The sequence below is a fragment of the Falco rusticolus genome, chromosome 14 (genome assembly GCF_015220075.1).
Source record: "Falco rusticolus isolate bFalRus1 chromosome 14, bFalRus1.pri, whole genome shotgun sequence".
NCBI classification, from domain to species: domain Eukaryota; kingdom Metazoa; phylum Chordata; class Aves; order Falconiformes; family Falconidae; genus Falco; species Falco rusticolus.
The window spans coordinates 11,384,659-11,412,132 of NC_051200.1; the positions used below are offsets into that span (position 1 = coordinate 11,384,659).

Genomic DNA, 27,474 nt, shown 5'->3' on the forward strand with positions numbered 1-27,474 from the left:
CAATCCATTAAACTGCTCTAATTTTCTCTTTTCTGCAACTATTTAACTTGGATATTAACCTTTGTGGCTGGCCACAATCTCTTAAACACATTTCTTTGCAATATACTTTCCTAGGTTGTCAGAAACATTTTTCTTAGAAAAATATGGAGAAAAAACTAATAAACCTTAGTATAGCATCTTTGCTCCCATTTTTAGCTTTTCATCAACCATGAAGCTCTCATATGAAATCTCTGATAAAATAAAAATATATTTTGGTCCAAGTACATTATTAAATCAAAGGAGAAAAAACCCCACAGCTGTTCATTATTTACAGCATTTACTTAGATCTCAAGTACGATCTTGAGACCAAGCAGACCAACACAAACATCCCTGATGTGGTACAGTAACTCTGCCTCTATTTCCTCAGCGGAATCATCACCAAAATCTTTCATACGGATGTCTGCTTTAGGAACTTATGTCCTCTGCCAGTGTGTCCAGGAAAAAGCAAAACCATCACTATCGGGCTACTCTTTTTACACCAGATTGGAGTCTGTGCACCTCATCCACTCCCCATCCTACCTGTAGAATCTTCTAGAAACAGTTCCAATGGACCAACCAAGTCTGCTCTCCTTTTCAGTCATTCCATACCCAAGCAGAAATTTCCAATTATCTCTTCATTATAAAGGTGCATGATCTACTATGGGAGTTGGTAATTAATTAACCCACAGATTGTGCAAAATATGTAAAATTTAAGAAAGGATGAACATCACACAAATCCTTTGGAACAGAGGGTGCTCTTTTTTTCCCTAAAAAAACCAAACCCAAACCCAATTGCTGAAATACCCTGTTACGCCTTCTTGATCATAACTGTGGAGGTGAAAACAAATGTTCCAAAATGTTAAAGGCAGGTTGGTTCAACATATGGCCTCTATTTATTTATTTATTGTTAATTTAAATCACATGAATTATTCACACATTGTTAACTTCACAATTCTGCACTTCTTCCTGTTGTCTAAACCAATAATAATGGATATTCAGACAAAATCACCTTAGTTAATGTCATGGCTGTTACTAATATTTCTGATTTTTCACGTAGAATTGTTTTCTGCTAGAAGTTTCATATATTGAAATATTCCTCTGCAGAAAGAAAAAAAAAAGAAAAAAAGAAAAAGAAAAACCCCAAAACAACCAAAAAACAAACCAGAAACCCAAAACAAAGCCACCTTAGCTGGGTAAGCTATGTTATACTGAGAACACTATCAACCAAACAGAAAATTCCAGGCTATGTAAATCATTCCATCTCCAGTATACTGAAGTGTTTCAGCCAGTTTATCTTATTTCACAGTCTTGCACTTTTCATTGACTGCAAACTTGGCACCCAGTTTCAGTAAGTTTGAAATCCTACCACTGGTGCTCAAATACAACTCTGTGAAGGAGTTTGGGGGCTTCGGTCTCTCCCAAATCTAGTACATGCAAAAAGTGGATTTGTTGACATTCATAAGAATGCAAGTTTCACTTTCAGTGATGAAAACTATTGTGCAGATGTTGGATTGCAAATGAGTAGTTTACCTGTAACCACAGAGACTGCTTATGTGAACCTGATTCACTTTTTTTTCCTGGTTAGAACAGACCTTGTTAAAAAATTAAATTTAGAATTCAAATTAGAATCATATTACTGGTGATACATGTTGTTAGGTATTTAATCAAATTGATTATGAATATTAGCTAGGAGTCTGAAACAGCAGAAATGTCAAACTAGTTCTACAAAGCTCAAACTGATGACAGAAAATATTTCAGACTGATTTAGTGCATTTTCCTCTATAACATTTGTTTAAAAAGCATAGCTGCACTCCTGGGAAAAATAGAAAAAAGTTAATTAGCCCACACTTATCATTTCAAATCCACTTCAAGCAGGCCAAAAGCTGAAGTGCCAGGGAATTAAGCCATCTCATCTTAGAACCATTGCATAGAATCATAAAATGGTTTGGGTTGGAAGGGACCTTAAACATCACCAAGTTCCCACCCCCCTGCCATGGGCAGGGACACCTTCCACTAGACCAGGCTGCTCCCAGTCGCATCCAGCCTGGCCTTGAACACTGCCAGGGATGGGGCATCCACAGCTGCTCTGGGCAATCTGTACTAGTATCTCACCACCCTCACAGTATAGAATTTATTCCTAAATCTACCCTCTTTCAGTTTGAAGCCATTACCCCTTGTCCTATCACTGCATGTCCTTGTAGAAAGTCCCTCCCCAGCTCTCGTCGGCCCCTTTATGTACTGGCAGGCTGCTGTAAGGTCTCCCTGGAGCCTTCTCCAGGCTGAACCCCAACCCTCCCAGCCTGTCTTCACAGCAGAGGTGCTCCAGCCTCTTATCATCTTTGTGACCCTCCTCTGGACTGACTCCAACAGGTCTGTGTCCTTATGTTGGGGGCCCTAGAGTTGAACACTGCATATTCACATAGAATAGGTCTTGCTAATTGTGTAGAAGAGCTGTTATAGTAACGAGGGAAGTATCTTTTTTTTTTTTTTTTTTTTTTTTTTTACCTCTGTCAATAATAGCATCGATTCTTCCAAACTCTGAACAATATTTGTGAGATTCTCATAAGGACAAATCACATACAGCAACTCATCCATGCTTCTTCTTAAACTATGCACTCTTCTTTAACCTGATCCTTACACCTTTTATATTGCTCTTTGGTAGCTGAGTACTTTTAATCACACAGACCCAAGCATGATCATGAAGTTAACTCATGAAGATTTTTCCACCTCAATCATTTGCCATTGAAGTGATTCCTAATTTCTTGCCCTGTAGTAACATAGGGATGTGGCGATGTGGAAGATCACGTGTTGTGACAGAAACGTAGGAACTAAGTAGAGAACCGCCCATGAAGGAGCTGGCTCTGCTACTAGTATATAAGTGCCTGTGTCTTTCAATAAACTGCCATTTTGCTTTCCTCTCCATGAGAGTCTGAGAGCTGATGGTCCCTCAGGTGCTGCGCTGAGGTTTGGACATGTCATAAGCTACTACACTTGCCCCTTCTTTTTTCTGCTCTTGTGCCCTTTTGCAGAAATATTTACATCTGACCTCTACACACTCTTTCAGAAACAACCCTTCTTCAATTTGCAAGGTTGTGCAGTCACTCTTCCTAGTGGAAGGGAGAAGTAGAAATAATTTTTTAAAGGATGCTTGACCTCAGCAATCAGACCACATAGAAATTAATTAGCTTGCTGGCAGAGCTGAGTGGCATAGGACTATATTTACTATAGTTTTGTTGTGGTCTTAAAAGCAAAAAAAAAAAAAAAAAAAGATTAAATCATTCAAATTACATAAACAGAAGCTGAAGTTTGTTTGATATTTTCTTCTTTGGCATAATTAGGCTTCAAAGCTCATAATTTATGCTGTAGATCCACAATGCAGTGCTATGAACATTTGATGTGAAATTAATGAACGAATAAGGAAAATCCTAACCTGAAGATCTCAGCACAGCACAGTCCCTGGAGTTTTTCTTTGTTAAGCACCAATGAGGCATAAATCTCAACTTAAGTTTTTTCCTGTGCTCTTTGTGTTCCTTGGGTTTCATCATAGTGTAATTTAAGACTTGAGTAAAGAGCATGTGGAGAGCTTTAGAGGCTGCTGCTCACGTTAGCAAAGGCTGAGCAGATGCCCAGATTCAATTCAGCAGGGGTCGTTCATATGCTTTGCACTAAGCAGATATTCTTTTTTTTCATTTCAGAGTATCTGAACGAGACACAAGAATTGCTAGTTGGAAAAATACACTACCCCATAGAAAGGGATAAAGGAAAAAGGAAATACTTTAGTTCGGTCCACGAAGATGAGGTGACTACCCAAAAATTCAGAAAGAAAAACCAAGTCAACTTTGGGGAGAAATTTTACAACTTGTTCCTTGCAAATCATGAAATCATGCTTCCAGGTAGCTTTTTTTTTTTTTTTTTTTTTTTTTTATCCAGCTGTTCACACAGTTTAGGGGATTGCAGATTTATTGAAAATAGGCAATTAGCAGCTCTGGCTTTTATGTTGACTCAGGGGTCTGGCTTGCTCCTCTGCTTCCTGGACAGTTCACAGTGACTGTACATTGGATATAATCAGGTGCAAGGCAACAAACTCTCCAGTCAGAAAGCTCAGGCTTAGTAAGACTTGCTTACATTCAGTTTCCACTGTTATGTGTAGACCGGGGCACGTGGCTTGAGCATCTTGGCTCTGTGAACGTGAACCAGCAGCTGAGCAGTTACCACAGGCAATACAGGAACAGCCTCCAAGGGAGAACGGGCTGCCAGGAACCAGAGCTGACAAGCCTGCTTGTCGGATCTGTAAGAAACAAGGTTTCAGTTCAAACAATATGTCCCATAATAATCCTCCAAATTCAGCACACTTTTCAGGAGAACCCCACTGAGAAAAAGCCTCGATCAGCTCCAGCTCTTAACGTTCAATATTTAGAAGTAAAACAGCTTTTCCTGTGTCTTAGGAACAGCGTTCCCAGACAAGCAGGTTTATAGCTTATAGACAATACAAAGCAGCAAACATCTGAATTGCACGTCCTACCACTTAAAGACTGTCAAATATTGCCTGCTGAAATCCATAAAGGACCTGGGTTGGAACATAGCCTGTACCACTCACTGGCAGGGCAAAGCCCTTTCTAGAGGCTGCTGCCATTTTCCAGCCAGACTACATTTCTCAGTGAGTGAAAAAAGGCACGTTCTAGCACGGCAAAACAGTTTGCAAGTGCGATGCACTGTAAGTTAAAGTGCCTGCAGGAAGAGGCTTACACTATTCCTATCCCTATAACCAACTTACTATCTCAAATCTTCTCATAATTCTACAGTCAAAGTAATTCTTCCAGGCAACAGTGTACAAAAGGAGCATATTATTCAAAGCATGCGTTCAAAGACAGGCATGAAGAACCTGCTCTCATTTATGAGAGAAGGCAAAGACAGCCCCACGCAGCTTCCCTGTGTTGCCCCACCGGTTTTTCATTTTTTCAATGTGCATTTTCAATGCATCTCTTTAGTACCATTGTGGCCACAGATAAAACCTCCTCTGCTTGTATGTGCTTGGTAAAAAAGAAAACAACATGAAGCCAAGTGTATTACTGGCACATTAAATTTTCCCTTTTAATGTATATTTTATCATATGTCTGTAAATAAAGACATTTTAAAATTAATTTATTGTTCTTCTCATGTGTTTCTGATTCAAAAAATCTGACTTGAAAATTGAGGTTTCCAGTTTATTTTTAAGTAGATCCAAAGCAAATCGGTGCTGTTTCATGCATTTTGTCTACTGAGAAATTGAATCAACTTGAGCAGAAACACACCAAAAAGTAACATGAGAAGAATACAGGAAAAGGGAAAAAATGGTGTGATAATTACCACAGATATATATTGACCCTATTATTAATCTCTGATGTTATTCACAAGACAGAGTAGCAAGCTTATTAGCAAAAATGTAACCTTATTTTTATTTGTAATAATTATTTTGCACTTATTTGCAGTGAAGACATGACAAAGTAACATGGATTTTGTACATCTGTCTTATGGTTTAGGTGATTAAACACTGGGAAAGCACCAAGCACAGATGGATTACAAGCAGTTATACAAACGCATATTTGATCTTGTATTAAATTGGAAGTTCTAAAATTTGAACCTCAAGTGCTAATTACATATTTCATCTCACTACAAACTGGAAACAAAACATCACCATCTGGAAAAAATCCATGATCTGTAACTTTGCATGATATTCTGGTTTCATTATTATTACTTCTGGTGCCGCTTCATAGATTCAGGTAACAATGTTTAGTAATAGCAGTAAAGTCTTCAGAAAAAAATTATCCCAACAATCATTTCTCAACTCATTTCCTTTCATTCCCTGTCCTGGCAGAATCCAGTGATCTCATTAATTTTGAAAACTCATATTCTTGTGTCCTTTTTTGTTTCTGGTGGAGCACTGAACCATTCTAAAGAACAAGCCATTTGAGAATTTCACCAAATAATAGATTTGATTAACAAGAGAAAACAATAAATGAAATTCAACATAGAAATTACTTGTTTCAAAGTAGCCATTTTAAAAAGTTCCTTGGGCACTGCCTAAGACAAATTCAGTGGACAGCTTAAACATCTCCACTAGTGACTTTTATGTGTATTTCAACACATACCTGGTAAGTACCAAAGGTCATTGGTATGGTCACAATTTCTATTTTAAATGATTCTATTAAATCCTACTGTTTAGGTTAAATAGTTTAGCTAACTTGTACTATCTTCAGGTAGAAGAAATTCATGGATCCATGATTCCACTCTCTAATTATGCTGAAAAGTAGGTTGACTGACTTATTTTAAGGAAAGCATGCTGAAAGTAAACTGTTTGTCCTGAACTGAAGATCATGCACTTGAGATGAAAAGAAATGTTATACCTTATTATTTTTTTTTAGATTTTCTATATTTGAGGTGAGTCACTTAAAATTTAAATTAATCCACTTTTCAGTTTCTCTGTCATACAGCAGAGCTCCTGAGTCTAGATCTGTGCAGTAAGGAATGGTGTTAAGTTCCTGGGAACCATTTTGAAGTTTTTTCATGTTGCAAATTGACATGACAATGACAAAGCAGTATTATCGTGGAAATAAATGTAAAAAAATATAAAATGTGTAAAGATATATATTGTAACACCTACACTCCTCATATACTGAGGAAATACAGAATTTTTACATAAGATATGTAAAGATATATGTATACATATACATAAGATATATGTATATGCCACATAAGTGGCATATCTAAATAATGAATAAAATTAGAAACTTTTTAAAACTAGAATTCTACAAAATAACAGAGATAGCCTACAATATATAGGTTTAATTTTTCTCCCTTAGATTCTACACAACAGCGTATTCTTGGCATAGTGCCATCACTTAAAATCAAACACATGATGTGTAGACTGAATGCTCTTAAAAACATTTCTAAAGGAACACAAATTAAAGGATTCCACATCTTCTCTTCTGTACAAATGAAAAGACTTTACAGTATAGTAGAGCAGGGTTAAAAGCAATACAAGGATGCTGCTGGAGCTATAAGCAATAATAAGATACACAGTATAACCGTCACATAGACAAATTGTTTACATGCAGCAGAAACGAAAGCTGCCAGAAAATCCTTTAATATTCCTAGCTACTTTTTTTTAACCAGCTCTCACCTGGTTTTGATCATGTTCAAACATCTGTTCTTGGCATGAAGTAGCAGATGATAATTCAAACCTCTGTCATATAAAATAAGTTTGCCATAATAAATTCCTAATTAGTCCTTTTTATGTTTTAATTGTCAATTTGCCCCTCAGGCCTCGAGGACCACAATTTACGCTAAACTTCATAACAGTTTTTAACACACAGCCTTATATTATTTTTTTCTTTCATTTAAAATCAACAGCATTTTAATTCAGTTCTCAGAGCACAACATTTTTTAAAATGTTACTTAATTTCCTATCTGGTCATTCATACTTCAATAACAAACAACTGTCGTGTATGACACATTTTTGCTAGCTCATTATTTTAATCTTTGAAAGTAATTTTATTATTGAAAAATTACAATTTCTGTATTTTATTTCCACTTGCAGATAATATTGATCTAAATTTTGTTTCATGCTGAAGATACTTTCTGTGACTACCTGCAAAACCAAAGAGGAAGAAAGCTCTTCAAAGAGAAGAATAATTGCACATATAGATTATATTCTGCTTCTCCAAAAACCTCTTGATAGGCTATCTCAGGAGTCATGTCTTTACTAATTTCCTTTTGTCCCCTGTCCTGGAAGGACCTCACTTACAGAAAATGCATGTTTCTGTGGCATTTATGACCAAGTTTGGTTTGGAGCACTGAAGGCCAGTTATCAGCTAGGTCAGCTAGATTCAATGGCATGTAATCAATTTGTAATGTATTACATTACAAAATTACATAACAGAGGACAAGACCTCAGCTGCTTGATGCTAGGCATGATTCTGGATCCTTGCATGGAAGTTCTTTCTCTTCATGGCCAACTTTGCCGTAGGCTGATAAGCCACTCGGGTTTCAAATTCAGTAGATATCCCCACGTCAGAAGAAGAAATATATGGAAATACAGAAGAAAAAACGTTCCCTCTCCAAATCTCAAACTCAAAACATGGTAATCATAAAAACTTCCTCTGTTCCAGAATCCTTATGATGAAGGCCAACCTTCAAGCACTTGGAATTCAGCTGATGTGGTGAAATATATGTTTAGCATAAAGTACACAGGCTGTGTTGTATTCAGAGTGTTAAATACTTTGGAATGACCCCAGGAATACATTAGCAGAGAATGTAAGATAAAGAATGTTACTGTGATGTAGGAGTGGCTCTGGAAAAGGAAATCATAACACACTCTGAATTTGAACGAGCTGTAACTGCTGAGAGGCCATGAGAATCCCTTCCAGCTAGACCACAATGCAACAGTATAGGCTTCAGAAGAAGAACAAGGTGGGTGCCGCTACATCTCCAACTACAATGAATGTATCTGACATCCCATCTGAGGCTAACAAAAGCACAGGTTTCAATTTCTATAACTTGCAAACTCAAAAATAGCATAATTAAATATTTTAATTTACAGCTATTATCTGCCACAGTTGCACCATTTGCCTTTGCAGTGCTTTTAAGATTTTGAGCAGCACACTAGTCGCTAGAGACTGCAGGTGTGTTTCAAATAAAATTGTGTTGTTTTGTGGGTTCCAGGACACACATTCCAGTGCTACTCCTTGGCATTTTTATTTACAGAACCAAATTTTCTTACTTTTCTTAAACTGTCTTTTAACCCAGATATTCTGCAAAGTATATATGAATGCCTGAGTTTACAAGTGCAAAACTGTAGCTTGAGTATTTGTGGTGTATTTACCTCATCACAGGATAATGCTGCCAAGTGAGTCGGTAGATTCAGTACAATCCCTTCAAGGGGAACAGCCAATCCAAGCAGTGTTTTCCACCAAGTAAAAACTAGTAATCATCAACAAAAATGGAATATGCATTTGGTCTGGCCGAAATTATCTCTGTACACACCTACACCGGCTAAATTCCCTTTCTGTATCCTGATAAGCACCACAGTTATATATCTAATGAATGCTGTAGTAAACCAGAACGATCTGGCACCAGACTTGCTTCTCATGGCTATTGGACATCCACTATCTTTAAGAGGATGTTTATTATGAAATTCAAAGGCATAATGACAATTTATGTAGACATACTGTTGCTGACTTTAAATTAGCTGTCTTTGCGGCAGACGGCAGTGTTGCTATGGCAGCATTGCAGGCCACAAAACCGGCCTAAGTTCAGGTTTCTAGTGTCCCTTAAATTCTTTGTTGCCATGGCTGCACTGCTACAAGTACTAGCTAATTTAGCAAGTTATAATCTGACTTTATGCATTGCAATCTGTTTTTTAAATTGCTCTATAAGCCTATTCCAAGACTGTGAGGACAAATTCTAGGAAGTAGTTCTGCCTACTATTCCCCAGTCTTCCTAAATGAGATGCTGGCTGAGAAACCAGATCAGCACGAGCTCCTGAAAAATAAACAAATGCCATTCATACAACTCACATGCTTAGTTTACCATATTTCTTAGTAGAAACGCTATCTGACCATATGTAGGAAAAGCCACTGGTGTTTACTTCCCTCTGTCTGCATTTCATCTAGTTCATGCGTTCACCGTAACAATTGGTATTACCATGTGTGAAACAATGTGTTTCAGTGAAACAAGTATCAGATCTAGTGTGTAGGAAAAGGGGAAAGTTTTCTTTGCTTTAAATATCCAAATAATCAAATAACTCTATAGGGAAGTCAGGAAGAAGATATGCCACAGTCCACAGGATCAAACAAAATAAGGCTAAACTCTGGAAACTAATTTTTGGTTTGTTTGCTTTTAGTTAGTAAACCTCAAACTTGACATGCCACCTAATAAATGCAATTTATCATCAAATTCAGAATATCAAAACATCCAAACTGATATAAAGCAGATAAGATCTGTAGCTTTTCAAACTGTAGACTGCAGGAAAAAGAGGGAAAATGAGAACATCATCAATATTCCACCTTACCAGAAGATTATGATAATATTAGCCAGATAAGATTCAGAGGTATTACAAGATATAAGAGCATCAAATTGGTTTAATTTTCCCTCAGTTTTTACTTCCCAAGTGTTCACAACATTACTGTCGCTATTAGTAGCATTACTGACTCCTGAGTGCACTGAGTGACTTTGATTTTGGACTGAGACAAGATTAGTATTTTCTTTGATAATTTCTAGCAAAGTTTAGGATGCAATACACCATGCTTATACAGTCCCATATCTGTTTAGGGTGTCAAAAAATGGATCTGCTGCTAGAAAAATCTTCATGAATAATGGGAGTCTCAGTCTTTCTAATTGATGAGATTTGAGTTTGAGATTAAATTACTTTCCATAATTATTCCAAAATTACTCCACTAAAAATAGTTTGTAACAAAACTTTTATCCTTTTGTCTACTTTTTCTTTCCTCTCCCTAAAAGATCATAGTTCTAAATCTGAGGAAAATCATTCCTAATCTAAATGTTTACACAATATTTTTTGTTTAAAAATAATGTGCAATTGTTTTTAAACATTACTTTTTAATGGATATCAAGATAACCAGCTTTAAAATACATGTGTTCATAGCATTGCCTATGTTGTAGAGAATATAATATAAACTACTAATAAATTATCTTTTTTTGCTAAAGTTATGTCAAAAATTCTGCATGACAAATCACTGCAGAACTGCCACTTCCATTTCTAAGTAAAAATAAAGGTTAATCCTTTTAGAAGAGAGCTGATCAGTATTTGTTGCTCATATCATAAATGCGCTTGTTTCCATTAATTATGCTTTCTCCCTTGCTTAAGCATCATGACTATAACTTTGCTATACACAGTATGCTTAACAAGCATGAAATGTCTTTGTAGGGCACCATGAAGGTCGCTTCCCCACTTGTACAGTTCAGCGTGTGCTTAGGTGTAAAATAATTAGCGTACAGTAGTGTCTTAAGACACAGTCTTCTAAGGAAAGGGAAACCTCATATTTGACCCAGACTCCCTCTTTCCCTTTAGGATAATTATACCTTTTCTTTTTACAGTTTATCTTTCTGATGCCTCTCGTTCACTGGACCATATGCTATGTCAGGGTTTTATATGTGTTTCTTCTGTTGTGCAAGAAAAGTTTCAGCTTCCTTCCTCTAAGATTGAATCTCAAAATCAAGAAAACTTATTCACTGTTGTCTATATTTATAACCTAATGCTGCAGACTATAACCTTGGAAAAATAAAACAAATGCAGCATTATAAAACACATAATTTTATTCTTCCCACTAAACAATATGAAATTTCTTTTTCTTTACCAACGCTGGCAGATAGAAAATTTACTTAGATCTAACATTCCTTCATGTATCCACAGAGGCCAAAGCAACCAAAATAATTATGGAGAAATAGATCAGTATTTAAAATAAGAGATATAAAGGTGAGTTTACTTCAATTTTGAGGTAGAAATATTTTGAGGCTAGTTCAATAGGAACTGAGAATAAGGATATCCACATCATGAAATGGTTTATGTTGGAAGGGACCTTAACATCACCTAGTTCCACCCACCTGCCATGGGCAGGGACGCCTTCTACTAGACCAGGCTGTCCAAAGCCCATCCAACCTGGCCTTGAGCACTTCCAGGGATGAGGCATCCACAGCTCCTCTGGGCAACCTGTTCCAGTGCCTCACTACCAACACAGTGAAGAATTTCTTCCTAATATCTCACGCAAATTTACCCTTTCAGTTTGCAGCCATTCCCCCTTGTCCTATCACTACAGGCCCTTCTAAAAAGTCTCTCTCTAGCTTTCTTGTTGGCCCCTTTAGGTGCTGGAAGGCTGCTATAAGGTCTTCCTGGAGCCTTCTCTTCTCCAGGCTGAACCAGCCCAAGTCTCTCAGACTGTGTTCATAGGAGAGGTGCTCCAGCCCTCTGGTCATATTTGTGACCCTCCTCTGGACCTGCTTTAACAGGTCTGTGTCCTTTTTATGCTGGGAACTCCAGAGCTGAACACTGCATACTCCAGGTCGGTTCTCACAAGAATGGAGTAGGCAAAGCCAGCTGGCCATGCTTCTTTTCATGCAGCCCAAGATTTGGTCAACTTTCTGGGCTACAAGTGCACATTGCTGGGCCATGTTGAGCTTCTCATCCACCACCACCAAGTCCTTTTCCTCAGGGCTGCTCTCAATCCATTCTCCACCCAGCCTGTATCGATACTAGAGGTTGCCCTGAACCATGTGCAGGACCTTGCACTTGGCCTTGTTGAGCTTCATGACGTTTGCACAGGCCCACCTCTCAAAACAGTCAAGGTCCCTCTTATTCTGCTACTGCTTGAAAAATGGTAAGAGAAGGCTGACTCTTCGTGTGTTTCTCTAATTCCCTGCATGTCATACTCTCCACTTTCAAAGCTACATCTAAGATACTGACTTCCTTGACAAAGCCTATCTAATTAAAAAAAAAAAAAAAAGTTGTAAAAAACAAGATTTGTTTCTTAAGAATTTCCTAGAATGACATCTAAGAGCTTCCCGTTTCTTACACTGTGCTGGTCTTGGCTGGGATAGAGTTAATTTTCTTCATAGTAGCTCATATGGTGCTATGGTTTGGATTTGTGCTGGAAACAGGGTTGATAATACAGAGATTATTATTTTTTTGTTATTGCTGAGCAGGGCTTGCACAGAGCCAAGGCATTTCTGGCTCCTCACACTACCCCACCAGTGGGTAAGCTGGGGGTGCACAAGAAGTTGGGAGGGGACACTGCTGGGTCAGTTAACATCAGCTGACCCAAGGCATATTCCATACCATATGAGATTATGCTCAATATATGAAGCTGGGGGAAGGAGGAGGAAGGGGGGGTGGGGGGTGGGGACACACACAACACATTCAGAGTTATTCTCAAGTCACCATTATGTGTGATGGAGCCCTGCTCTCCTGGGGACAGCTAAACACCTGCCTGCCCATGGGAGGTGGTGAATGAATTCCTTGTCTTGCTTTCTTTGCATGCACGGCTTTTGCTTTACCTGTTAAACTGTCTTTATCTCAACCCACAAGTTTTCTCACTTTTACCCTTCCAATTCTCTCCCCCATCCCACTGGGGGGGGAGCGAGCGAGCGGCTACGTGGGGTTTAGCTGCCAGCTGGGGTTAGACCACGATATACAGAAACATATATTGGAATTAATGACTACTAGTAATCTAAGTGAATGCAGCAAAAAGAAACTGAATGTAGTTAATAAAGAACAATCTCTGAATCTATCCACTTCTGAAGTGGAAAGGCTTATTCTGAGGGCGTCAGGAAAGCCCAGGCAAAGGATAAGCAGTAGCAGAGCAAATGGTAAAGGTAAACGGGAGCTCAGCAAAACCATTTCACCCTATAAATGTAACCACTGTCAAAAAACAAGAGTTCTCTATCATGTTTTCCAAGTCCATTATGAGCTTAAAATAATCAGGAACAGTGGATAGAATTAAATTAGTGAAAGACTATGCAGAAAGACATATTATTCCTTTTTGCTATTTCAGAAAAGATATTGCTAAGCAAGTTGAGTCAGAATTTCTACCCTGATTTACTGATTTCACCTTAATTTGGCTAAGTTACAATAACAGACACACAAAAATAAAGAAATATAGCTCTCCTCCTGCTTTATGTCATGTGTATAGGTAAGCATCAGGGTAGAAAAATACATGCTTACTTCCGAGACATTTACTTTTGGTTGTCCTTACATTAATGACTAAAATAAATTAGGTGACAATAGCCCTCCTGTCCTTTTGTAAAATGAGAAGGAAGCCCACATTTGTTAATTCTTCTGTTAAAAGAGCTGTTAGGTCTCTCATATCAGATCTAGTGAAAGCTGGCCCAGCAAAGCATTCCTGATTTCCATCTGTGGGAAGATTTTTTCCTCACAAAAGTTGCTTCCCAACGAGACAGTTTGATTGTATATTGAAGGTCTTAAAAAGGTCAGCTTCCAAACAAGTGTCTGATGAGAAAACCCAGGGTACAGAAAGGAAGGAAAAAAAAATCCTGACTACTGTACTAATCTCGCTGTCTCTGCTCCTGACTCACCACTGAACTGCTGGTAGAAGGTTTCACATTATATATGTGACCTCCTGGTAGGTCCAGTCCCCTGCTGTGCTCAGCAGGGATGAAGACAGATTTGGCATCCACCCTGCCCTTTGAGGCTCCGAGGATCTTTCTCACCCCTGCAATACAGAAACCCAGTTCTTCTGCTGGGAATGGATAATAACAGGAATACAACCATCCCTACCCTCTTCTCTAAAGTCAGTCTTGGAATCCTAGTGGTGGCCAAGGGATGTTATTGAAATGAGATCTCTGTAACTTTTCTCATGCAAATCCAGTACGTGAAAGCTGTATACAAAGCAATGAGATATAAAAATGTAAATATTATGTGATATAAATAAATTACAACAAGATAGTGGGCAACATTTATCACACCCTCAACTTGCATAAAGACTGTGATTGTGCCACTTCCCAGTGAACATCGCCTACCCAAACCTTGTGGAAAATAGAAGGCAGTTTATGGAATGAAACTGAAAATCTTCCTGACAGTGACATGTAAGAGGCCCCCCAGTTCAGTGTGACTTTTCAAGTTTGCACTTATTATCCAGCTACATATCCTCTGTACAGAGAGGTAGAGAGAATCAATGAGCTACAAGATTTATCTCAATCCAGTCATTTATGGATTAAACAGGACTACTGGAACAAAGATTGCCTCATTTTCAAGCTTTTTTCTAATAGTAAACCTAAGCAAACCTGAATTAGACTTCCCCAAAGTAAAGCTGCAGAGATAGACTTTTTCACATTCTCCTTTGTTCCTTCAAAGCATACCTGGATTTTATTATTTAACAGAGTATTGAAGATAACCTAATAAAAACTTAATGTAATTATTTTGCTGCTTTTATCCTTCATGGTAAAGTTTCTGATACATATTTTATGCGATGTATTCCTAAAGTTCTTTTGAAGAGTTCCAGTCTGTAATCACCATGACACAGGGGACTGATATCTCCATTACAGGTTACTGGCTCTGCCATAGGTAATCTGGCAAAGCAAAAGCGCATAAAGCAGCCTTAGCTGGCCTGCCTGACTTCCTGCTACCGGGCAGAATTAATCCTTGCTGAAAGTAGTTAGTTCTTAGTCAGAGTCAATGAGCGCTCTAAATACTGAACTCAGATAACAATAGGACAAATGTGTAAATGCAGCAAACTGTAAAAAGATCTAGAACACAGCAACAGAGCCTTATTATCTAGCCTTATTCCTCATGATAGCCCATTCTTTCACTTCCTTGCTTAATTAACAGGATCTATTTATACTAGCTCATGGAAATGTAATATACCTGGCTATGAGTGTCTTTTCTTAATTACGCCATTGTAGTTCTCCCTCACAAGATGCATTGTTCTCTTGTTTTGGCACCCAGAACAAAGGCTACTTAAGACAAATGGAAAGACTGCCACAGATGTCAGTATGTTCTGTATCAGGCCATTAGTAAAGCCACCTTTTTGGGAAAATGGGAAAACAAATGTATCCTTTTTCCGATATTTGTATCTATTGTTAAGCATTGTGTAATTACTTGCACCAACACTTGTCACAAAAATTAAGACAACAGATGTGACAAATTATACTGTGAGAACAATAATATCTTCTATCCCAAGAGCTGAGGAATGTTGTAGAACACGTTTAAATTTAATTGAGAAAAGAACTGTTAATGGTGATGGATGTGGATGTTCATTCACATTAAATTATTAGAATGAAAGAAAAAAAGTGAAATTTAGTTTTGAAGGAGCTACTCAATATAGTGAGAGAATCAGAATCACAAAGCACATTGTGCCCAGTACAATGGTGCAGAGGAGTACAAAACTTGACTGTAAATTCAGATGTGCAAGGATCAACTCTGGGTTTATAAAGTGCTTAGCAAAGGGATCTCTGTATGTGAAGAATCTCTTAGGGTGTCATTATACAAACGATTATCTGTAGGTGATGGAAAAGGAAACTAGCAGCCACAGACACCACACACCCTTCTACACGTACTAGCAGAAACTGGGCCATTATGTTAGCCAAACTGTAGATTTACGCCTGTCAGAAGTGAAGTTTTTCTGTTCTCTGTACAGACTCGTTACAGGTCCTGTATTACTGGCATGGCCAACTGAGGAGCCAGAGAGTGACTTGCTGTCACAGTGCAATCCCATGCCCATTACTGCTGCTGAGTCACTGGTTAGCATCAATTTGTTCCTCTCTGCCAGCCAGGTATGGGAGTTTATAAATAGATAATTAAGCCTCACAGGTGAGACTTTGAGATTAACATGTTGAGGTGCTGTAGCATCAAGTAACCTTACTGCTCCTTCCTGAAAGATAAAAATCAAACTATACGAGAATCTTGCACTTCAATAAAGAAAATTCCTAGAGAGCAGTGAGATGCATATAAACACATAACAGTGAACATTTTAGGGAGTTAAAAAGCTATCTGAATTGGATAATGTTCACCAGTTCATTGATGTGTTTCCTCTTTTGCATTTTCATGTGACAATACTCCAGGATTAAAGTTATCTTGCAAAAAGATGACAACTCCAGCTTGCTTTTACCTTGTTTAAAAATAACTATTCCATTTCTTCATAAGCTGGCATGTAGCCTGCAAACTCATATCTCACATTTCACCAGAAAGTGAATGTTTATTGCCATTGCCTTTCACTTGCATAAGTGTTTCTTACCCAGTATGTGCAGTCTTCTCATTACACTACTGCACTGGTCAAAAGCCATCCTATATAAAGAAATCCATAGGTGCAGGGCTGTTTAAACCAAAGCAAAAGAAGGAATTATCATAAATTCCACAATTCATTACCTCAAAAAAACCAAACCCACACTACTGTGGAAGAACTGATGCTCTAAATTCTCATTAGGTTTGGTCAAAGGAAGTAGTTTTTATAAAAAAAAAAATATTTTCTTTTCTAAACTTTTAATAGATCTTAGGTGCAGCTAGATCCAATCTTAATCTCAGACTTGGTCAACTGTTTATATGTAAAGGAATATAAGGAATATTCACAGTTTAAGGCTGATCATAGGATTTTAACAGCACTTAATCATTGACCAATTTATCATTTACAAAGTGAATCAAATAAGAATTACTTAAATTATTAAAGTGGTTTAACTATGGATTCAAAATGGTAATACTATACTTATTAGAAAGTTACTAAATTAATTCACACACACATGCACACAGACACATAGAAACAGAAATATAGAGATACATATGTATAAAGATATATACCTGCTAAAAGTTCCACTCGAGCTCAGTGAAATACTCATGTCAAATGCTTTTGCATTTTTCAACAGGCAAAAGGTTGCGCCTAGAGAAGCAGGAAAATCAGCCCAGGCTCCACTGTCAGCTCTCAGCAACAATCCCACTAGTATCACAAACTGGGGAGTTCCCGGGCTCCGAGGGGCATCCCAGTCAGGGAGATGCTGCTCTGCGGTCCAGAAGAGCTCGGAGGGCCTCACATAGGACTACTGCTTACAGGTTCAGAGATGATTGGCTTTAGTCATCAGTAATTTTCCATCCTGGCTGCAATCCGAGTCAGTAATTAGTGGATTATTTTTTTTTTTTTCAAATATGACTGTGCTATTGTACCACTCGGAGTCCTAGTAAAGTGTTCCCAGGCTTGTTAAGGGATGTTACGGTCCAGAAGGAACACTCCAAGGCTAGCAGGTGGTGATGGTGTTCAGATAAGGGATGTTTCTGGTACAGCTAGTGCACTTTCCCACCTCAGCTCTGCAAGAGTTGCTCGTACAGTCAAGGGACACTTAACTGCCCAACTCCTTACACAGAGGCCAACGCCTAACAGGGAGTCCCAAGATCACACAGCAGCCCAGGGAGGAGGAGACATACATTACCACACTCATCTGGTTTTCTGATTTCACATATGTAATTACTGTAGGTTAGCACTACGATAGCAAGCAGTAAATTCGATGTTGATTCCCTAAACAGGAGAAAAATATGGCTTTACAACATCTCATGGCACAAGGCCTGGGTATGTGGATGCGTATGTTGTGGGGTTCCTACTCAAACCCTGGTACTAATGGGAGGCATTTGCAGATGATAAAGTCTTACTCATTTTGCTCAGGCTCTTCTGTTGCATATTATGTACTATGAAGCATACATTTTTAAATGATCAGCTATTATGAAGACAAAAATTGGTCAAGATTTAGCTTTCTTACTGCTTTCTTTTAGCAATATATTACTATTAACTAAAAGCTCTATCAACATTTGATCCCAGTGGTAGCAAGTTTTCCTCCAGAACAGGAGTTTATTCATTAAAAGCACCTAATAATTAGTACAGACATTATTAGGAAGAAAATAATGTCGGTTTCCACAAAAGACTGCATATAGCATGGCTTATAAACTGTCTCCATAAAAACAAGTTTATAACATGAAGAATTTTTCATCAATACTGCAGAAATCCTGAAATACTTAGGCAAGATTGACCAGCTATCCCTTCCAAAACCAAAGAGCACACTGTTATGACCACTTCTAGTTTGTTGCAGCGTTGACATTTCTATTAAGGAATTCCATTTTACCAGAACACTCTAAATACTTGCTAGTCTTCAAAATTCAGGAAGTCGACTACAGGATGGTTCTTTCCCACTAAACAATTTTGAATCAATAATGCACATTTGAGCATAAACTAAACATTTCATAAGTTACTTACTGATAAAGGAAATTTCCCTCTTATGCATTCTTTTCTCCTCCAGGAGAAGAGTATCAAAAAAATGCTTTAGTAGTGCACTCATCATGACCATTCTGCCTTAAGCAGAAGTCTAACATTTCAAATTATGGTCAGGATGCTTTCTTGGCTGAAAAACAGAAGCATAAAATATTGAATTGTTAACATTTTTGATGGGGTATGATGTGAAACCTCTCTCTCTCTCTCTCAAGGAAAAACATCGTTGTATATTTAAATACTGGTATTCTTTTTGAGGCAATGTTTTCCTTTGAGGACTTCTAAGCAAATATTTCGTCTTTTGTTGCTCCTATAACACAGGCATAATCTGCTTCCCATCTTAACATGGAGATGTAGCAAGTTTCCCTTTAAAGAATTCATCTGGGTAATTCTCATCCGAGTTTCCAGGTAGCAAAGCCAAACTAGCCACAACAGTATTAGCCTTGGACTAACACACAATTGTAACTCACAGCACATTCTATGTCTGTCTGCCTCTCCATTTATCTTTCTGGCAAAATAAAATATATACTGTACCACCAGTGCGCTTGAACATATGGCTTGATGATGGATACTCTGCAGCATGCAGTTGTATGATGTATACTGCCCTGTGCTGGAAAGAGAAGCTCTGCCACCAGAGCCACAGCACTTAACTTTATTGTTTGATTTTGTGGAAACACTTCAGTTTTAGTACCTGTATGCAGGACTGTAGAAATCTTTTGGCAAAAACATGAGGTATATTTCCAAACCTTGAAAAAGAAGAAATGTGGTTTTTTTCTCCTGAACTTTCTGAAAACTCTTGTTCACCCTTTCAGACTTCCAGGTTATTAGCTGCTACTGCTGCATGCTCTGATGTAGCCCAACCATACCGGATCCATCAACATCCTGAACTTGAAGACAAATGAGAAAGAAAACAGGCTAATTGCAAAACAGCTGTAGGTCAAAACCCTTCAGTTATGATCCTTATTCACTGGAACTGACAAGCACAACTCCATCAACTTTTTCTTCAGGACTTGAACAGTATGTTTAGTTTTGTGTATGAACTTTTGTTGATGTGTGATATTTTAGGGAAGTAAGCATAGCAAGGTACAGCAAGTCACGTTTGACTTCTCATACACATGTCCTTTTAGCATTTCTCCTTTTTCACCAATAAATTTTCATGTCATGATTTCAAATAAAAAATTCAGTGCTTTAGTGGCCACAGACTCTTGAGGTGCATTACTGAAGAATTATTAGTATGCAATGAATGACCTTTACAGGATTTCAAATATAGGTTATATCTGCTCCCTCCTGTAAGAAAAGTATCTGTCTACAAGAGCAACAGGTGACAGGGTATTTGCTTGGCAAAGATCATACTTCAAGAAAAGTTTTCTATATATTCTACGTCATTACCAAGGAATATCTCAAAGTTCAGTGCATCAGCAACACAAGATGTTCTTTTTATTTATAGGCATGTGATTGTATACTTTAATTCCAGATATGATCAATCTCACTGTAAAGGAAGTACACTATGTTTTATTAAGGACCCTGGAGAACATAATTCTCACATTAAGTGAAAGTATAAATAAATATTCTTGCAAGTGATATAAAAATTATTCTACGTGAGCAGCAGCATGTCAGTCAAGGTTGAACAGATTCTTTACAACATAGCTTTATGAAAAGAAAAATGTTAGATTTGGGTCCAATATGGAGACTTTCATGACTGACATTTGTGGCACTTTTGGGATCAACGAACCCTTTGTCAAAACTTGAAACAAAATTTTCACTGCAAGACAGGGAAGCTTTTTTTTTAGAAAATTGGGTTTGTTCATGTTATCAGTCTGAATTATATTAGTACCTGGAAAACCCAACTTAAATCAGTCCTCACTGTTACAGATGCTATATTTATACATAACTAGAGATGCACAACTCCATTATCTTACTATCAAAATTGTCCAAGTCCTAAAGGGAGGAGAAGTAGTAAATGACAGTATGGGCATGTGTTATTCCAGGCTGAGATGCTGACTTGACAGTTGGTTAACATCTCTTCCTATACTGTGCTCTGGCAGCTAAAACCATTTGAAGAAAGATGGCATCACAAACCGAATCTATGCAAGTGTATATTCTTCTAGGACAGTCTTCTAACTTCAAGGGTGCAGAACTCTGCTCCCCCATTCCCCCTTCCTCCCCCCCCCCCCCCCCCCCCCCCACCACCACTTCCCCTAGCAGCAAGCTCAACAATATATGGTCTTCAAAGCATAAAATAGTAAGGAAACAGCATGTTTCCAATTCTTATCAAGATACATTAAAATGTATATGCAGGGTATATATGTGAAACACACCAGTAATGAACATCTGAATACTGTAAAGAAAATTACCTGATGATTCATTCTCCATTCCTCTCAGATCCGGTAAAGCAGCTCTTAAAGAGACAGGCAGGCATTACTGCCTATTATTTTCAGTGAAAGTTAGGAGTCTGTACACTTTCAGACAGATTCTTGGAAAAAGTTTGTTACCAGTTGTAACAGTTTAAATCCAAAGTAACTAAACTGGTATCTACAGAGCTGTTCAAATTTACACAGATGCCATTAAGAAGAATTTCATTCTGTGTTCCACATATACTGATTTAACAGTTTTCCTCTGTAAAGCACAGTATAGGTGACTACAAGTATTTCAGGGGCACTCGTATATTACTGTGTGGCAATTCCATCTAACTTGAAATAAAGTAATTAAATGCACTCTAGCATGTTGCTGCAAAATTGATCACCACTTTCTTGAGAATAGCCACGCATTTATATATAAAGATGAATGTTCCTTTCTAGAAATGGATCATTTCCAGATTGATGGGTGAATTACTGTTCCTTGGAAATTAATACAATTAGGTCTATTTCTGCAGGAACTTAAATATTCACAAATGAAATCAAAATGCTTGCATTTTTTCTCTGCCCATTGCCTTCCTCCTCTGATAAAAAAAAAAATAAAATCTGCTGTCACTTTTGTGGGAAAAGAAAGTAACTTATAAAGTTACTATGTGATGTTGTAAACCCCAACATTAAAACTGTATTAAAAAAATAATCATTTATTAATCCGCCCATATTTTTAACAAACAGTATCAAGCAGGCTACTTTCATTACCCTCTAAAGCTGAATTCCTTCAACATTCTTCCAAGAAGCATATGGGCTAGGACCTTCAAAGAAAAAGCTGATGTTTTCATATAATCACAGAGTGGGACTACAACAGAAAACTAGATATAGCAAGAATTTCAATAGTAGGTTGAAGTCAGGGCTAGGTCTGACCTGAAGGTAGTAGTTTGCCATTTCATCAATCATGGGCACTATTTATATAGAGTTTACCTCCACTCTGCGCCCCCCCCCCCCCCCCCCCCCCTTTGAAACATGTTTTGAAAGCTTGACAGGAAAAGTGTTCCCTAAGTTGGTCCCAAAATTTTCTGGGACAGAAATACTGGGTAAGAATGCAGGTCTTACCCACAACCTTTTACAAGTCTTAAGTACTATTATTTTATACAGTTTACATAAGTAAAGATTGCCTATTTAGACAGCAAATTTTTTTTCATTAGCTGGTAAAAAACAATTCCTTTTTTTAAAATATTTTTTTTCTCCTATTACTTAGGTTTGTTATGAAGTACCATGGAATCTCAGCATCAATATGGTGCAGTGCTTGCAAGGTTCTACAGGTTTAACAGGAAAAATTGACAATTAAAGGGAATCTGTGAACCTTGCTGTGTTTCTCTGGTATGTGAGTTTTATTACATAAAATTTCTGGATCATTAAACAATTAATCTACTCTTCCTGTTCTAATTGAGGAAATTACTAATGATTTATTTAGTTTCAGAAGCTAGAAAGGAGGGGAAGGAAAGACTGTTTTTAAAGGCCAAGGAAATGTGACAGTTGGGAATCAATAAAGAAATGAGAAAAAGCTCAATGGACCCTGGTAGCTCACCAGGACAGTATGATAAAGCTGCCTCGGTTTCTATAGCCAGCTATATACAAGTGCTGCGTGTGAGTAGTGATAAGACGTGCCATATTTAACTCCCCAACCTCAGTGGTCAGTCCTCATATGGATACAGACGGAATGGAAAATATCATAAGTCTTAAGCAGAACTTGAATTAATACTTGTGGACCTAAGTGACTTAAAGTAGCTGATAATCTCTATTAAATAATAAATCACTGAATCTATTTCTGTGATTCTTTTACCAAGAGACACAGTTATGCTAGGCAAAGGCATATGCAATTACTTCTCATGTGACCAGAACAAATATGCGATTACAAAGCCTCTTCCCAGAGAGTTCAGCAACAAGTATCACCTCACCAAAAATCTGGCATAGCAAGGAAGCGCAAACACTTTGTGGTACGTTGTCAATCTTGGGAAAAAAGTTACAAGAAAAAGCAGTGGTATATTGGCACACTACCAATTCCCTCTTGAACAATTGCAACTCTGATCTTTCTTAATTTGTAGGCTTCCTGCCAAGGCTATCATTTCTGGTACTGAAAATATACCTGATCCCATAACGGCACATGATGATTACCAGTGAATATATAGTTTCATCAGGAACTAAGAAAAAAAAATGTATACAGCAGACTCATTCCACCTATGAAAACACGATTAAACTGGTATTGCAGAGTGAGACACTCGTAACAGTTATTCACTACATAAACAAGGCTTCATCCACCAATATCAAAGGCAATGCTTTTAATTGCAGTATCTACATAATTCTGCTGATTTTGCAAATTCCTGAAACATTTTATCATAGAATCACAGATAAATATAGATTGCAAGGGACCCTGTCATGGTTTAACTCCAGCTGGCAACCAAGCACCACGCAGCCGCTCTTTCACTCCCCACACAGTTGATGGGGGAGAGAATCGGAAGAATAAAAGTAAGAAAACTTGTGGGTTGAGATAAAGACAGAATGCATGGGATTACAGAGGCTTGAAATTTTGATAAATCAACTGAGATACGAGATTAGTTCATTTAAAAAAACAACAGTGGCCAGATAACCACATGGTAAGACAGAAGATTTTGGTCTTAATCATACAATGTTCATATAAGGTATGAGTCTCCTTTGCACAGAGAATTTCTTTAAATTTTAAGAAATTGCTGATATAGACATGTTGGTTAGTAGAAATTTTATTTTAAGTGAGTAAAAAAGAAAAATATTTAAAAATATAGCTGAAATCAGTTCCCTGCATTAAATAATCTATATAGCACAAGGACTTATTATATTATTACCCATCTACCTACATCTACATTGGGTATTTGCAGCAAATTTATTATGTTTTTTGTACATTTGCTACAGTGCACTACTAACAATTCAGTGTAGACAAAGACTAATGTCACCTTCTACTGCTTTTATAGTAGGAAGGTGATATGAATGTAATTTGTACCATCTCCAAGAGAAGAAAATCTTGTTACAACATTACAGTAAATGGGGTTGGCCTACTCTGCCTGAAAAAAGACAATTCAAGAAAAGGATGGTCTATTAGTTCTGAAGAACTTGCACTCTGCACACAAGACAAAAAAAATCATATTTAATGTAATGGATTTTTTTCCCAAAATCAGATCAATAACCTTATTCATAAATTTAGAATCCAATCTTTGAAACAAAAGAAGGGAAAAAAAAGCAATAGGTTTTGGTTTTTTTGTTGTTAGATTATATTTTTTTTAATTAAGAGAATCCAAAAAAGTGTATTTTTGGAATTCAGTGTTGGGAAAACTAATATGTTTTGTGTGATCAATTAGTGCCACATTTATTTAAAATGATTTAACATTATTTATTTAAAATTACTAAGGACTACAAATAACTTTTACCAAGCTATGAGCTATAGAATCCAAACCTTTCCAAATAAAATGGAAACATTCATCACCTAAATTAAAAAGCAATAATTCGTCAGGCCTTAGTTAGAAGATGCTTTTATTACTTTCTCCTCCTCATTTTCTATATTATTCTGCAATTGCTTTGTCATCTGAGCTCTCAATGTAGATAGATACTATTTAAATTAATAGAGCTCACATTATTCCTCTACTTTCATTTTTCATAATATAGAGAAACTATGGAGAACACATACAAATTAAAAACTGCCAGCAAAGGTGCACTACTTTGCTTTTATAAAAGCCCTTTAGAGTGCAATATAACTAATGAGGTGTTGCTCTGAAATATAATGCAGATTACCATGTAGCAGATTGATTTTGCTGTGATTTCCCACTAACTGCAAAGTGCCTACTAATTAAATCAAGGCAGAGCTCAGTCTTGCCCTCCAGCATTTACAGCACAGGTCACCTGTTCTAAGAACCAGTATAGCTCAGAGACTTTTTCTGTAACCCTAATTTAAGAAAAACATTTGTACAGGTCCTGACTTACTGTTGAGTAAGTTAATGAATGAAGGCTGGGATCCAGTGATGCTTTTTTTTAGATCAACAATTGCAAAATTTACAGGTTATACAACTGATTTTGAACTTTCAGGTTAGAAGGAAGGTTGAACTTTTTGCAGTTTGTGGAACACAAATGTATTTGCTTTTATTTCTGCTTTTGGTGAGCTGTATGCTCACACCAGGAAAGCTTTTTCTATGTAAAATGCAATGGCTTATTGTATCTTTATTTGATGCACATACATTGAAAATTGAAAAAAGAAATTGAATTCACCTCAAGAATTTTCTTTCCTCTCTTCTCAAAATAAAAGTTGGTGAATATCTTAAGTATTGTGCAGAGCAACCAACTGACAAGAAGCCTTTCAGTGAGCTTCCCTGCAACAAGAAGAAAAAAAGTAATCCATGGGAAAGGAAGACATTCTTTTTCTCAACAGAGATATTCAAATACTGCCTGAAAATATGTCCTTTCAATTGGAAAACACTGAATTTGGGTCAGAGCAACCAATTCCTGTGAAGGCAATGCCTTCTCTGATTCGTACGCTAATTTTAGGAAAAGAGTATTAATCAAAAAGGAACACAACACATCTGTTTCCATTACTAATTTTTATAAACTTCCTCCACTGAATCGATTATAGCTATTTGAGATCAGTCCTTCCGCTTCTGAATTTTGCCTGTAACTCCAAATCTCAGTTTTTAGGCAGCCTTTCTCAAAGAAGGAAAGATCTATACAGCCATACCCAGCGCATCTGACTGCCTCTGCTTGCCACCTTCTCCCCCCGCACCCCCAGTCTCCATAATGACTTTCAAATATGTCCATCAATTTAGATCCAACCGGGAGATGGTAAAGATCTCGGAGATGTTATACTACAGAAAGTTGTCCTGTCACACTCCAAGAAAACTCCTAAAACAGCTGAGTATAACAACGAGCTCCAGCTTGGTGTCCCCTTAAGGAAAATGATGCAGCATACTTCGAACTGTAGCAGATACCACAGAATCAAAACAGGATAGATGTATTACGAACTCTTCAGGAAAAGCACTGATAAAAAATTACTGTATGAGGAATGGGGAAAACGATAAAAAAAAAAAAAAAAGCATAATTTTTCTGTCACTCACAAATGACCAGGCTTTTTTTGTTTGTTTGTGTTTGGTATCTTCTGCATTTCCAAAAGGTTTATGAAACTCCTCTACAATTTTAGGAGACACAATGTTTATCAAAGACAGAAAGAAGGCTTTTGTAGTAAATATGTTACTGATGTAGCACAGCACTGACAAGTTTTTTATGTAGAAATCTTTAAATAGATATTTGCTTTAAACAAAAGCTCTTTTTAAATGCACATTAAGGTGTGCTATGGGAAAACACAAAGAAGGGAGTGTTGTCCTTTATTTTTCCGTCTCCCGATATAAAGCAATGTTTGCATTGCAACCAAAGCCCTTCAAAAGACACAGAGGTCTCCTCACCTTGTAGCACAGTGCAGTGTTTCACAAAGCCTTGACCAAAAGCAAATCTAACTCCAGACATCTTTATTTAGGCCATCTATCCAGGCTCTATGGAAAGCTACCCTGTACAATAAGAGACGTGCTGAACCTTTGACATTTCCAGATATACATCAGCACCTTAGAGATTTATGTGAACATTTCTATTCCACTAGAGTAAACACATCATTCTTATTGATTTTAACTTATCTGAACAGATTGAGACCACTTCATAATGTCTAGTTTAATGGTTGGCCAGGTGATCTTATGAACCACACTTACAGTCCCAGCAATGAACCTAATCCTCTAAAATGCATGATATTTTCAAGGAATAAAATGAAACTTAATAGCTCTTCCAACTCAAATACACCCCTCCCAAGCAAACTTCTTGATGTGCAGATTTCAGAAAAAGAGGAATACAGAAGCATAGAAGAAACTGCTCAAGAGAACGCTGGTTTCTTTTGACAAACCCCTTGAATTCTGATGAAGAATTAAACAATACCAATCATGAATGACTGAAATATCAAAGCTTGCAAAGACAAAATGAATATATTTCACATAGCAAAATAAGATATAGATTTCACCATTCTTACAAAGTAACTATAATTCAAATTGCAGTTTTGGGGTTTTTTTACTTTTTTACTGGTTGAGAATTTTTAAGGCACAGAGTGATCTGACAGAAGGATAATCAATACTTTCCAAAGTTCACTACTTGAAAGAAATACTCAGTGAGAGAAAAGACTAATACAGTTTAAAACTTTCCCATCTAGTGCTGTTCCCAGTGGAACGTGTGCAAAACAGCAGCAACAAACAATTCATCCTAATCAACTTTGGGTGAGATGGATGGTTGATGGTTTTTAAGTAGCTTGG

General features: G+C 37.3%; 1 long non-coding RNA gene across 2 annotated transcripts in view; it reads right to left on the bottom strand.

Moving 5' to 3' along the window:
- Positions 1-17,472, bottom strand: part of LOC119157500 — a 64,816-nt gene extending 47,344 nt beyond the window's left edge. For both annotated transcript variants that reach the window (XR_005107548.1, XR_005107547.1), the window contains exons 1-2: positions 17,318-17,472; positions 4,144-4,306 (exon numbers count right to left, since the gene is read on the bottom strand). This is a non-coding gene — a long non-coding RNA (uncharacterized LOC119157500). The remainder of the gene's footprint in view (positions 1-4,143; positions 4,307-17,317) is intronic.
- Positions 17,473-27,474: the final 10,002 nt, after the last annotated feature.